General features: G+C 23.0%; 1 long non-coding RNA gene across 1 annotated transcript; it reads right to left on the bottom strand.

Annotated features, from left to right (window-relative positions):
• Nucleotides 1-1,500: 1,500 nt before the first annotated feature.
• On the bottom strand, nucleotides 1,501-6,850 carry LOC147658322 (uncharacterized). The gene is made up of 2 exons (XR_015290758.1): nucleotides 6,610-6,850; nucleotides 1,501-2,997 (listed from the first exon to the last, which is right to left on the bottom strand). It is a non-coding gene; the product is annotated as an uncharacterized LOC147658322 (long non-coding RNA).
• Between the last annotated feature and the right edge of the window lie 6,786 nt (nucleotides 6,851-13,636).

Genomic DNA, 13,636 nt, shown 5'->3' with positions numbered 1-13,636 from the left:
AGATAGAAAAGTGAAGTTTATACGGTTGAACAAGGGAAGGGAATGAGAAAGATGTACCGAATGGAGAATGAAAGAGGAGAGAGAAAGAAAGAGAGAGAGATAGAAGCAGGGAGTTCACGTCGACGCCACTGGCGCGACATAGTGCCCCCGATTGCGATATATATTCACCCTCTCTAACCAACCCTATACTTCTGCCACCCACACGCTTCGATCTCGCCTACTCTCCTCCTCTCTCTCTCCTTCTCTCGTCCTAGGTAGCTTTCTCTTCGTCAAACCCCATCCCAGGTCGATTCTCTGGCATTCTAACCATCCCTTCCTACCCTTTCGCTTCTCCGTTTCCATCTACTCAACCCCGCCACGCCATCACCTTGTCTCTCTCTTCGCCGCCACTGCGCTTTTGCCTCCATTCCGCAATGCTCGGTCTTAGGGTTGCCGGTGCTGCTCTGACGGGGTGGCTGGTTGCCGCTGGACGACTCTCGCCATCACTCCGTCCACAAAAAATCTCTATGTGTGGATATATAACAAAAAGAGTGAAAAACAGAAAGAAAGAGAGCGAAAAAGAGCTTGGAACCCCTACCTCTGCGAACCGTCCCTTTTTCTTTCTTTTCTTTTTAATGTATTATCGAGGCTGTAAAGATTGAAATTTTTCGAGACTTTTGATCTAATATACGAATTTGATCACATATATGTTATCGATGATATTGTTTGAATAATAAAGATTTTTGTTCTAATAGCACATCAAACTTGTTCTCGATCAAAGTTAATTCGATAGAAAATAAGATTTCTTATATTTTCTGATTTATTTGTGGATTTAAATTTTAAAGAATTTATTGTTAAATTTGAAAGAAAATAATTTTCTTTGGAGGAATGATAAATTTGTAATTTAAGTTATAAGAATATACGTTATAAGTTGTTCCATATATATTTTTTTAATTTAAATGTTATTTTAAAAACGATGCTTTGATATTAAGTTTTGAACAATAATTTTCACGTTTTATGATATTTGTTTCGAAATAAAATTGAAAGAATTTTCTTTTCTTATATAAAATACATAAAATACATAAAGATTTTTTTAAATAAATTTTTAAAATTATTTTTTATGAATTTTTGTAAAAATTCACTTTACTTTTATTAAATTCACTATTTAAAAAAATCTTTTAATTAAATTATAGATCAATAATACTAGCTTCTCAATGTAATGATGTTTTTCTGGATAATAGATTCTAACCGAAAATAAATTCTGTCACATAGTACTTTCCTATGTAACTACCAATACTATGTAAAACTATCATATATTTGGAGACATGATATCGTGGTATATTTTGCTCAAACGAATGATTTTTCGTTATCTATTTATATCCTTATTTCTTGATAGTCGATATTTCAAGTTACAAAATGAACGTTATTGAAAATTGTATAAATTTATGCTGAAATTTGAAAATTGATAAATTGTCCGAAATTTATAGTAGTAAAGGAAAAAAAAAGAAAGAACACTTAAAAAATAATATAATAATCTTTTTTAATATTACACTCATATAAATGTGAAATAAATTTTCATTTAATGAAATTTAATTTAATTATAAATTAACTTTAAAGATATATTAATTTCGAAAGTTTCAAAATTTATGTCATGTTCAAAAATTCAAAATTTATAAAATATATTATTTATATTTAAAAATTAATTAATATATTTTTTGAATTTTTTATTGTAAATAAAAAATTAATTTAATTTCATTAGAAGAAAGATTAAATTTGATGAATATAAATATAAATTTATATCAAAATTTTAAAATTCATAAATTATTTAATTATTCATTAATTTTAAATTAATTTATATATGTGTGAAAAAGTTTATTAATTTTCTTTATGACATTATATAATTTTATTTATCTCATCTTTAACATAATTTTTTGTAAATGTTGTATTTTCTCTCTATATAAATTTTCATTAAAAAAAATTAATACATATACAATATTTATATTTTAAGTTCACATTCACAATAAATATAAAATAAATTTTATTATTGATATTATTTTTAAATTGCCTCGTAATAACATTATTTATATAAAATACAAATTTATTATAATAAAAAATATTAAATATAACAAATAATATATATATTTGAATATATATTAAATTTTCAAATTCTTCAACTTACCTAACATATAAGTATGAATATACTGAAAAATTAATACATCTATTTTTTTTTCAGGATAAAATATAAAATATTTTAATTTAATCATTAAAAAATTAAAAAAAAAAACACATGATAATAATTTGTAATTTATGATGTATAGTTATTTTTTATTAAATAATTTTTAATATCTTGTGTAATTTTCGTAAATGCACAAATTAGTTTAATTATATAATATATACAAAATAGATCATAAATTAAAAATTATTATTATCATATATATTTATATAGTTTGTATTCTTACTAAACAAATCCTTCATTCTCGTTATAACTTTTTCGTTTCAAATAAACGCTACTAAATTGTAATCCCGGAAAAAAAATAGAACGGTTTATTGACATTCTGAAAAATTGATTCAACTATTTCTTCAATTTTTCATCAAATGATCACCGAATGTCGTTGAGTAACCATCTTTTGCAGATCTCTATATCAGCATCTCTTGAGTGAATTCAATAATTGGATATCCGGATATCCGTCATTCTAAAGGTAGATACGAAAATGGATGATCTATTCTTCTTCTTCTTAACCGTCGTTCATCTTTCTATTGATCTTTCTTTATTATTTCATGTTCTTAAAGACACATGGATAAAACAGCAGCAATTGGTTGGTTTCACCTGCCGTCCTCGCACGTTCTATAATCGTGTTCACGCGTCTATACTGCCAACAGACGGATGCATCGTTACCTGTATGTCCACGTGCCTTTGTCGAGTATCGTTCTCTCTCCGGGTATCGATGGTGTATACTCGCCACGCTGCAATTCGGGCACACCTTCTTTTGACTCGTCCAAGCCGCCTGTTGCGAGCACCTGTACTGCGCAAGATGTCCAGAATGTGATCAAGCGTTTAAGAGAGCATTATAATCAAAAAATTTATTTAGTCGCAACAATTATTTGACAATGATTTTAAGACTAATGAAACAATACATAGAAATAATGTCTATTTTATCTAAATATAATAAAATATTTTCTAAAAAAATATTTTCACAAGAATTGTTTGGATAAAAAGATACAGTATTATAGTTTTTCTTAGATGATGGTTTTTCTATAGTATTTTTTAAATAGAATTGTATAATTTCTTGACGTGTCTTGTTATTTCCTAAAAAGTATTATGCTATTTATATTAAAGAAATCATTAATTTTAGGAGATATTTATAACTTGAAATTCATAAAATTTATTATATGAAATACACAACAAACATTCTATTATTATTATGCTATATTATCTATTGTATATTATTTTTATTGTAATATTGTGTTCTTGTAATTTAAAATTTTTTTTCTATTTCTTTATTAAAAAGTTATGTTTAAAATGCAAAAAAATTTTGCATTGATTTGATTTCTTTTAACTAATATTCGATTTAAAAAAATTGCATCAAATAAATATAAAGTATAGCTTATTATGCTTTACATATTTAAAAAATTTTATTCAAAATTTTTTTATTTTTAATAAAACTATGTGAGCATGTAGAGCATAATGAATATATGGAGCAATTTTTTTCTACCGGAATATTATTTTAAGAAATGAAATCGAATTTAGTTATTTAAAATTTTTGTATGTTTTTAATTTTTTTCAAATATAATTCTATAATACGAGATAGAGAAAAATTTCAAGTTATAAAATGTTTTAAATTATAAAATTTGTTATTCTATTATCTTAATGTAAAAAACTTCCAAACAAAATTATATTTTATAAAACTTAATAAAATTAAAATTTGCGGTTGATTTTAATAAGGAGATTCCATTAACAAAAAAATTATTCCATATAATTAATTTTACTATATTTTCCATATAATTAATTTTGCTCTACATATATAAACTTTCATTATTGTAAACATTCTTATGCTAAAAACTTATTATGTACTTATTATGTACTTGAGTTATTATTTTTTTAAAATATTTTTTAATATATTACAAAATTTTTGTTAAAATTTTACTATGCATAAAAGTATTTAATATTTATTAATATGTATAAATAATGTTGAGAAATCAAATAACAAATCAAAATAACAATTAAGAGAATATTGTTTTTATCAATATTATCGAAATTAATATTTTATTAATATTAGTATAATTTATTAATATTATAATAATATACATATATTAATATTAGTATATTTATTAATAAAATATTTATATATTTTTTATTTTATATATATCATATAATTTTTTAAATTTCTTTTACTTTTTAAATAAATAATAAATTAAATTAATTAAAATAAATTAAATTAAAAAAAAATTAAAAAAATGTGTTATCATTTTAAATAAATAAAAATTTTCATTCTAAAAATTATGATATGTCGTGAAAATGTATTGTTTAGTCTTGAAATATATTGCTAATTCAAAAAGATTGAAGAATATTGATATAAACTTTAATAATTTTGTTTAATATAAGATGAAAGAACTGTGTCGAAAAACTTTTATAAGAATTATTATTTTAGAATGTTATGATATATTGAAGTTTTAAAGTTTTCATCACAGAAAATTTTAAAATATAATAAAATTTTAAAATATAAATTGTATCATTTTGGAAGATGTACTATTTTTTTTTAGAAAAAAAATATTTTTTTATTAAAATATTAAGATATTTATAATATTCATAATTAAAATTTTAAGCATTTATACTTATGTTGAAATTGATTATTGGTAAGTAATTCACCATATCTCAAATATAATAATATAAATAATATAGTTGTAACTATTATTAAATCGATATAGATATATAAAATAATTCTTAAAAAATTTTCAATCCATGATTTTATTGAATATTGAATATACATATAAATGATATTTAATTATGATCTAATAATTTAATATATTTCGAGTATTGTAAAAATAAGATTATAATTATTATTAAGTAATTGCACGTTGACTGAATTTTTAGTTAGATCTTTAAGATTTAGTTTATTAAAAATAATATTAATCAAATCCAATACATCTTGATTATGATGAAAATGTGAAATAAGTATATATGATTATTATTACATATTTATTGTAGTTTAAAAACAATTATGATTAAATGTAATATGTTTATGAGTTATAATTGTGAATTTCATTCATGAAATTTTTATTATGATCTAATATAATTCAATATAAGTGATATTGAAATATGTGCAATATATATTCAGTTATGTATATCGAGTTAAAATATGGAGTATAATCTACGAATTTTATATTTTAATTGTGAATTGATTTTAATATGTTAATATGTAATGTTTGATATGTTAATATGTTAATGTTATACACAAGAATATTATTTTATTATCATTATTATTTTTTTTATGTTTTTAAGTAAGAACAAACTTTTTATTTATCCTATATAATATATTTCAAGAAATGTTTTTGTCTTATTTAATTATCCTATTTAATATAATTTATTGTAATTCTTGTTTTTCAAAGTTAAAATAATTTTGCATAACATTTATAATGAGAATTTATATTCAAATTTAATAAATAAATTTCATACAATAGCATATTTCCATTTTCTTAGTTGAATACAAAAGAAAATAAATGATTACGCGTATAAGTAACGACAAGTGTTATATAAGAATGAACCAAACTAGAACTGCATTGAAGCGAAAGAATAATATTTTTCCAAGATAAAGATAAAAATAAAGATAAAGATAAAAAAGATCTATCAATGCTTGATAATAACCTTTCGTTTTCAAATATTTAGTCACTTTATTAAATTTAATTTTCTTGGAATCCAAAAAGTTTTAACGTTAAGATCAAATCAAGAATTGATTTAAGAATTTATACATTACATCCTATTATTTTCAAAAATATATAAACATGTTCATTACCTTTTTTATTAGAGAGAAATATTTTGATTATATTAAATTTATACAATATAGAAAAATTAAAAAAAATAAAAGTGTAGCAAATAAATATCGTTAATCATTCGTAATATGCATAATCATTTTTGTTGAATACAAAATTTCATAAAATAAACAATGTCTGTAAATAATAAAGGAATGGAATTAATTAAGATGTGATATGTGAAGTGAACATTTTAAATTATATAAGAAAACTTGATTATATATATATATATATATATATACCATAGAATAGAATTCAAATGAAATAGGTTAATTTAATATAGTTAACTTTTTATTTCGGTTTAATCGTAATTTTTAATTATGCTGGATAAAAAATGAAATTTTTCTTAAATAATTTTTTAAACAAATTATGAAACATTATAAAATTAAGATAAATACAAAATTAATTAGTTTTCTTATTTCAAATTCTTTGAATTATTCATTATAAAATGAATAATAATTCAAAAAAATCTGTCAATTGTAAATCACATATTATAACAAATAAAACAAACAAAAAGTTGAAATTTAAATAAATAAAAATTAAATGTAGATCTTGTATTAATTAAAATTTAAATTTTTAACTGAAGAAATGAACAATACTTGCCTGAGAAACTAAACTTTTATATTATAAATTTCTATATCATTTCCAAATGATAGATCTATATTAAATTATATCTTCTTTTCTTCGGATTATCAAATCATTTATTCCATCCTGCTTCAATCGAATGTTATGTAATTTGACCTTTCACAACTTCGAACTCATAATTCACATATTAATAACTGGTCTACCTTTGATCGAAAACTTCGGTACGCTATCATCTATGGAAGTCGACGAAATCCGAAGCGTGAAACCCGAGCAAACCGGGAATATTTATCAGAGTATCCCAGAAAAAAAGGGGGCCTCTTGAGGCCACGCCTGTTATCAGCCAGGTCAGGCCTCGTCTTTTTCTTTGGAAAAGCTCGTGGAGAACGGAGGAGAATCACGGGCCATTGATGGGAGAGAGTGAACCGAGTGAGGATTGCCGAGAGAGGGAGAAAGAAACTCTGGAGAGTAAGCGAGCGTAAGAGTGAGAGAAATGCTTCGTGAACCGAGTGAATGACTGCGAGTGAGAGAAATAGGTATGTTGACAGACAGCAGAGAACCAGAATAAGAGAGATAGAGATAGAGATAGATAGATAGATAGATAGATAGATAGATAGATAGACGAGAGAGAGAGAGAGAGATGCTAGTACAAGCTGTGAGAGAAACATAAAAGGAGAGAACAAGAGAGAGGAAAGTAGAAGTAGTGAGTGAGAGATGGATATAGGGCCAGAGAGGCAGAGAACAAGAGAGAGACAGGCGAGGTCCGCCGCAAAATACAAGTTGGTAGGATATCGACCAGCCGGAAGTCTGAGTAGTTGTTGCCATGGAGACGCTCAAGTCAATTTGACCTGGGCCAACAGTCACCGGCATACTGATGCACGATATGCCATCCCATTATTCATATGGTTTTTACACAGTGGAACATATTTCGTGGACCGATAGATCCAGCGCCGCGGTGAACACTACTTCACGGGATACTCTCTGGACAGAATCGCATCAGCGCCATAATGTTCGAATCATTCCTTTCGCAGAATTTTTTCCATTCATTTCCAACTCTGTTGACTTGGTATTCCTTTCTTTGGTTATTTATTAAAATTTTTTTGTCTTTCTTTTCAGATTTCATGATATTTTTTTTCAATGGCATTGAGAGAACGGAAGTTAAGGAGGGAATAGTCGATATTGGGATGAAATTGTGGATTGGAATTAATCTGGTGATGATGTTACCATTAGAGTACATGTTGAGAATAATTTGTGATTCCTTTGGTGATTGTTTTTGGGATTATTGATTGGTTCCATAGAATGAAGAAAGTAATTTAGATGAAATAAATGAGAGATTATTGGTCGAATGGTAAGAGTAGTATTTGGGGAAAGTTCTAATAGAAGTTGATTTCTAAGAAAAGAAATACAGGATTTTGTGCTGGTTTTAGGATGTTAGCAATATTGAATATTACTGATATTGATTTATATATATAAAATTATTTTTATGTTTCTAGAATTAAATTATTTTATTTCTACAAAGATTTAAGATTTTTCAATTTAAAATTAAAAAATTACAATGATATAATATGAAAAAATATATTTTAGAAAATGAATAATGAAATGAATAATATTAATAATTATCGATATTAATAATTCTTAATTAATTCTTTCGCGTTCTTCCGATGAAGTAAATCTCAAATTATATATTTTTAACAAAAAATCAAAAAATTTATTATAAATAATTGATGAAAAAAATTTTTTTTATCTTCAAAAAAATTTATTCTTGAGAACTAATAAATTATTATTAATCCTTTTAAAGTGTATTATTGCGTAACAGAATTTCAATCAATGAAAAACAATTAACAAAATTACTCAATTGATTAATTGCAAACTTAATTGATGTAAGAAATAATTGATAATTATTCTATCTAAAGGACAAAATAATCAAAACGAGAAGAAAACACGAGAACAGTTCTCCGAGGGAAACAAGTTTGCAAAAGAGCCGCGTGAAACAGGATTACTCTCGGCCTTCTCCAACTATGCAGACTCGCGCGACACGCAAGTTCCTGCTGCGCCTGGTAAGATGCTAACTTTGAAGACGTGTGCGAGGGAGGATGACTGATTGTGTAGACCGTCGAAATTCGGTTGTAGAGTCGTCTCTTTTCTTTTCACTTCATTTTGGAAATAGTCTCATAACCCGATGTCAGGACGTATGCCCCAAAAATAGTTAGATTCCTCGGTATTTGTATTACATTTTTCGTTTTTCAACGTCTGGTCTGTAATTGGTGCGTCCTCGGAGGGTTGTAAGTTTTTGAGAAATATTCTCTTCCATCCATATGTCTCTACCATCGCAAGAAAAAGAATATTTTGTATTCCTCATGATATTTCATTTCATCGTTGATTCTCTAAATTTCACAAGTTGGTGAAAACGAATTTTGATAATGAAAAAAATGCTTCGCTCGAAATCATGGAATTAAATCGAAAATGGAGAAAATAAAAATTTTTTTAGAGCGCTGTTTTTTTGGAAAATTGAAGATAATCGCATTAAATCTTTCCAAGACTGCAATCTCTTAAGATGTTAATTTTTAAGTTTATAGATTGCTAGAATAGTTTTGGCATTTCGATCGATATAGGAAACCGAACTAGTCGCCATGATGACCTGATTACTCCGTATTCGCAAGTTGTTCGTGCTATTGTTTTTAATTTAATCGATTTTCTTTTTTTAATTCTTCGAGATTTATTTTTTGTTTGATTCAAATATATATACTAAAAAAAATTATACTTGAATGTCAAAAATTTTTTTTTTGGCTTTAACAAATTTGTCTTTGAGGAGAGATTTATTTTAGATTGTAAACATGCGCGTTTAATATATAATGAGTAATGAAATTCGTATTAAAATTTGAATATGATAGAAAATAATTTATTAAGTAAAAACAATGTATTGCTTATTGAAATAAATTTAATATATATACTATATACTATTTATACTATTACAAAATATTAATACAAATATATTTACATTGATTTTAAAAGTGATAACAAACAAAACTTGTTATATAAAAATATTGGCTAAGAAATAATTTTTATTAAATTATAAATAAATTTGCAATTCAAGTTTGCATTAAATAAAGCGAAAGTAGTACAATAGTGGAATAAAAATAAATTTTTATCTTATTTTCGTTTCATTTCATTTACCACAAATTTAGATTGCTTATAACTTGATTATCTATATTTATTACAACTAAGTATGTATATAATATATATAATATAATATATAATAAAATTATTCGAATTTTATTTATAGTATCCGTAAAAAATAGATATTGATATCACTATTATATTGCATCTGAAAATACAATACAGATAGTGATTGTTGATGTGCTTATAATATTTTATGGAAAAATAATTATTTACAAAATAAATCAAAATGAATCATTTTCATAATTTTGTATATCCAAATAGAGTTTATTTAAAATATTGAATTGTAGAATGCTTACTATATCTATATATATATATTATACGTATAAATAAATTCATTTTGATATATGCAAAATTCATTGCTTCAAATTTGTTTCTAAATAATAATTATGGAATATTTCTATTCACTGGATAAAAATAATATTGAATAAATTTATTTTGAATATTAATTTTTAAAATTATCACTCATAAATATTTAATATAAAAATCACTCATAAATATTTAAAATAAATAGATGGAGAAGAAATTTCGCTTTTTAAGCAAATTTTTTAATCAATAATAATAAAATGTTAGGATATATCTAAAATATCTTAAATTTTGATATCTTGATTTTTTTTAATATTATTTTCAATAAAAAATGTTTCATATGAAAATTAATAAATATTTATTAAAGAAAATATATTACAATAAAAATATATTACTAATTTTTTGTGACTGGATACATAAAGGTGAATGATATGAAAGTCATTTTTTTTTTTAAATGAAATGATATATTTTTTAATATAATCAATGCAGCTTGATATTTTTATGTACACGATATTTCATAAAAATTATTAGTTTAGAAAATACTTTGAATTTTATAAAATTTATTATATAAAAAACAAGGAACACACAAATTAATATTTTCTTGTTCATGTTTCCATTTCTGCAAAATTAAAATTGAAATATCTACTAAACTAATATTTTTTATATTTGTTGACATATATGAATTATACTATTTTATAAAGATATACTTTTTTATAGCAATAATGTCAAGTTGTATTAAAATGAATATGTAAATTATGTATTAAAATATATGATTCTATTTAAAAAAAGAAAATTGATTTTCATATGAATTTTATGCATTCATTCACAAAAGAATTAATAACAAGCAAAAATATACTTCTTTCAATTTTTAACTGACATATTTTTATGAATAATATGAGTACTAAGAAAACCAAAATGTATAAGATAAAATGAAACATTTTTATTGCAAAATAAATGTCTATGAATGTCTATATTTTTAATAATTAATATTAAAAATAACTTTTTAAAGAAAAAAAAAACAAACTAAGTAAAATTTTTTAGAAATTTTTCGAAAGAATATGCTTGAAAACACATATCAAGAACAAAATGATTGGAATTATATCTCTTAAAGTAAATTATCAAAAAATTAAAAGTCTAAAAAAAAATCTAATCATATCATGCCATAGAATAAATTCTTTTTTATTAAGGAAAGCATTAAAGAAAGTTATAAAATTATTCTTATTTTTAATATAGAAATATTTAATGTAGAAAAATTTAATATAGAAAAGAAATAATTTGGAAAAATATGCAGTATTTATAATGCATATGTAATGATACTCAGTTATAATAATATCATAATATCATAATCATTTCATTTATCGCACAACGAATCGAAATGCGATTGTCTTCATTGAATACTACTGTCTTCGCGTATTTGTCTAACTATATATTTCTATATTAGAAATAAAAATGATTTTGTAATTTTTTTTCTTTGTAAAAAATTTTGTTCTATCGCATGACATAATTAAATTTTTTTTTAGATCCTTATTTTTTAATAAATTGAAAAATATTTGTAATACGTTTTGATATATCTTTAATTTTGATTTTCATTTAAATATATTTAGATATCATAATATCATTTTAGTCGAAAAGTTTATTTTGTGTCGAGAACGACTTAACATATTAAATTAACACTATTTTAGATAAAAATAATTTTTTAAAATTTGCCAGAATCTAAAAAAAAATTCTTTACTTATTATATATAATACAATAAATTTAAAATTAATAGATTTTAAATAAAAATTAATTCTTCACTTATTATTATTAACACAATAAATTTAGATTAGATTTTTAATAAAAACTAATTTTTTAAAAAACCACAAAATTACAATTTTTTTTAATTTTATTCGTTCAAAACTACAGATTTTGGAAAAAAATTTATAGATTCGTATTCAGTATATTATAATTTATAAAAAAACACCGATTGAACGTTAAAAAAATCAAATATTTATTAATGTAATTAGCTTATAATTTAAAATGAAATTTTAGAAAACAATATGAGAAATATCAAAATTTTAAAAATTTTTAAAATAATTTAGCAATAAGCAAAAAATAGATACATAAATAAATAGTATTAGAAATATATCGTCAATAACGATTATGAGGAATTTATAATTCATATACTATTCGATCTGACGAAAAATGATGAAACTAATAACATTGCTAATCGGCAATTCATTGATTGAAAGTGATACACATGAAATATCATCGCTCGATTCTAATTTATCTTGTCTTCCGATAGTAAGTTCGTCAAGTTGAAGCGAAAGGGTCTCCATTATTTCTCGCGGTGTAATTATCTTTCAGAATTTGCGTAGAGGTGTCAAGCTGGCGAAAGTAATTTATAATGTTGAATTAATTTGATGGATAAATTTCATAGGAATAGAAAATACATGTATGCTTGAATAAGCATGTGTATCTTCAATGAATAAACTACGATGAAATTCTCATTGCGATTATAATAACAGCAAATAATTACGATTTAATGGTTGCGAAATATAAAGCAAAACAATAAAAAGTTATCACGAAATGATGTGAGAAATATTGAGAAAGTTTTATATACAGATTACGATTGTACTGAAAAAAATAATTAAAAATTAAAACATCAGATACAACGAATTGTTTTCGATATTGTAACGAATCTAAATTACGAACGAATTTTGATAATTTTACATTCTTTTTTTATGAATTTGTTTATGTGTATTTTTATTGATTTTATTGTTTTGTTACATGTGTAATTTTTTTCTTTTTATTTATAAGTTAAGCATTAATTGTTCAAGTAGCTTATTTTATTTTAATTACAATTTTTTAATTTAATTTGCCAATATATAATAAAAAAGTAATGATTAAATTACGAAAAACAATATAATAAAAATAAATGATATAATAAGAAATAATCCCATAAATTAATTAAAGAAAATAAGACAATTTCTTCAATTAATTTGTATTTACATATATTTTATAAATTCATAGTTCTATAATTTTCATTCTAGTTTTCACAAAATGTTTTGACTATATTCTATTAAACAAGAAGTTTAAATATTACTATTACTATTACTATTTAAGCAATAAAAAAAAGTTACAATTGTTAAACTTACCATTGAACTCGAATTTGTTTACATTGAAGTTGTTTGAATACATTTAAGTTGACTCTTTACAATGTCACGTGACTTGGAAGTTATATATCTACATATTCATTCTTTGTAAGTCTGATCTTCTTTGCTAATCAATATGCTATAAATATTCTGATATGATGCTATTGTATTATCTTTAGTTAATCTATTTATAGGAATTATTTCTTGCTATTTTTCCGATTAATAAATTACAATTGTTTTTATTTTCTATTACTTAATGTTTCAATAAAATGATGCATTTATTCAGTAAAATTAAATTGCACTTATATAATGCATAAATATTTTAAATTATATATAAAAAAATTCTTATTTATGATTTTATGATTATAAAATATAAAAATAAAAATAAAAAATGTAAAAAAGCATAGATAGATTAAAGCATAATAGATTTTATT

Source organism: Apis florea, unplaced genomic scaffold (genome assembly GCF_048593485.1).
Source record: "Apis florea isolate Af1SG1 unplaced genomic scaffold, ASM4859348v1 contig_2291_pilon, whole genome shotgun sequence".
Classification (NCBI taxonomy): domain Eukaryota; kingdom Metazoa; phylum Arthropoda; class Insecta; order Hymenoptera; family Apidae; genus Apis; species Apis florea.
The sequence above is the reverse complement of the archived record's forward strand: the minus strand, read 5'-3'. Positions and strand labels throughout refer to the sequence as shown.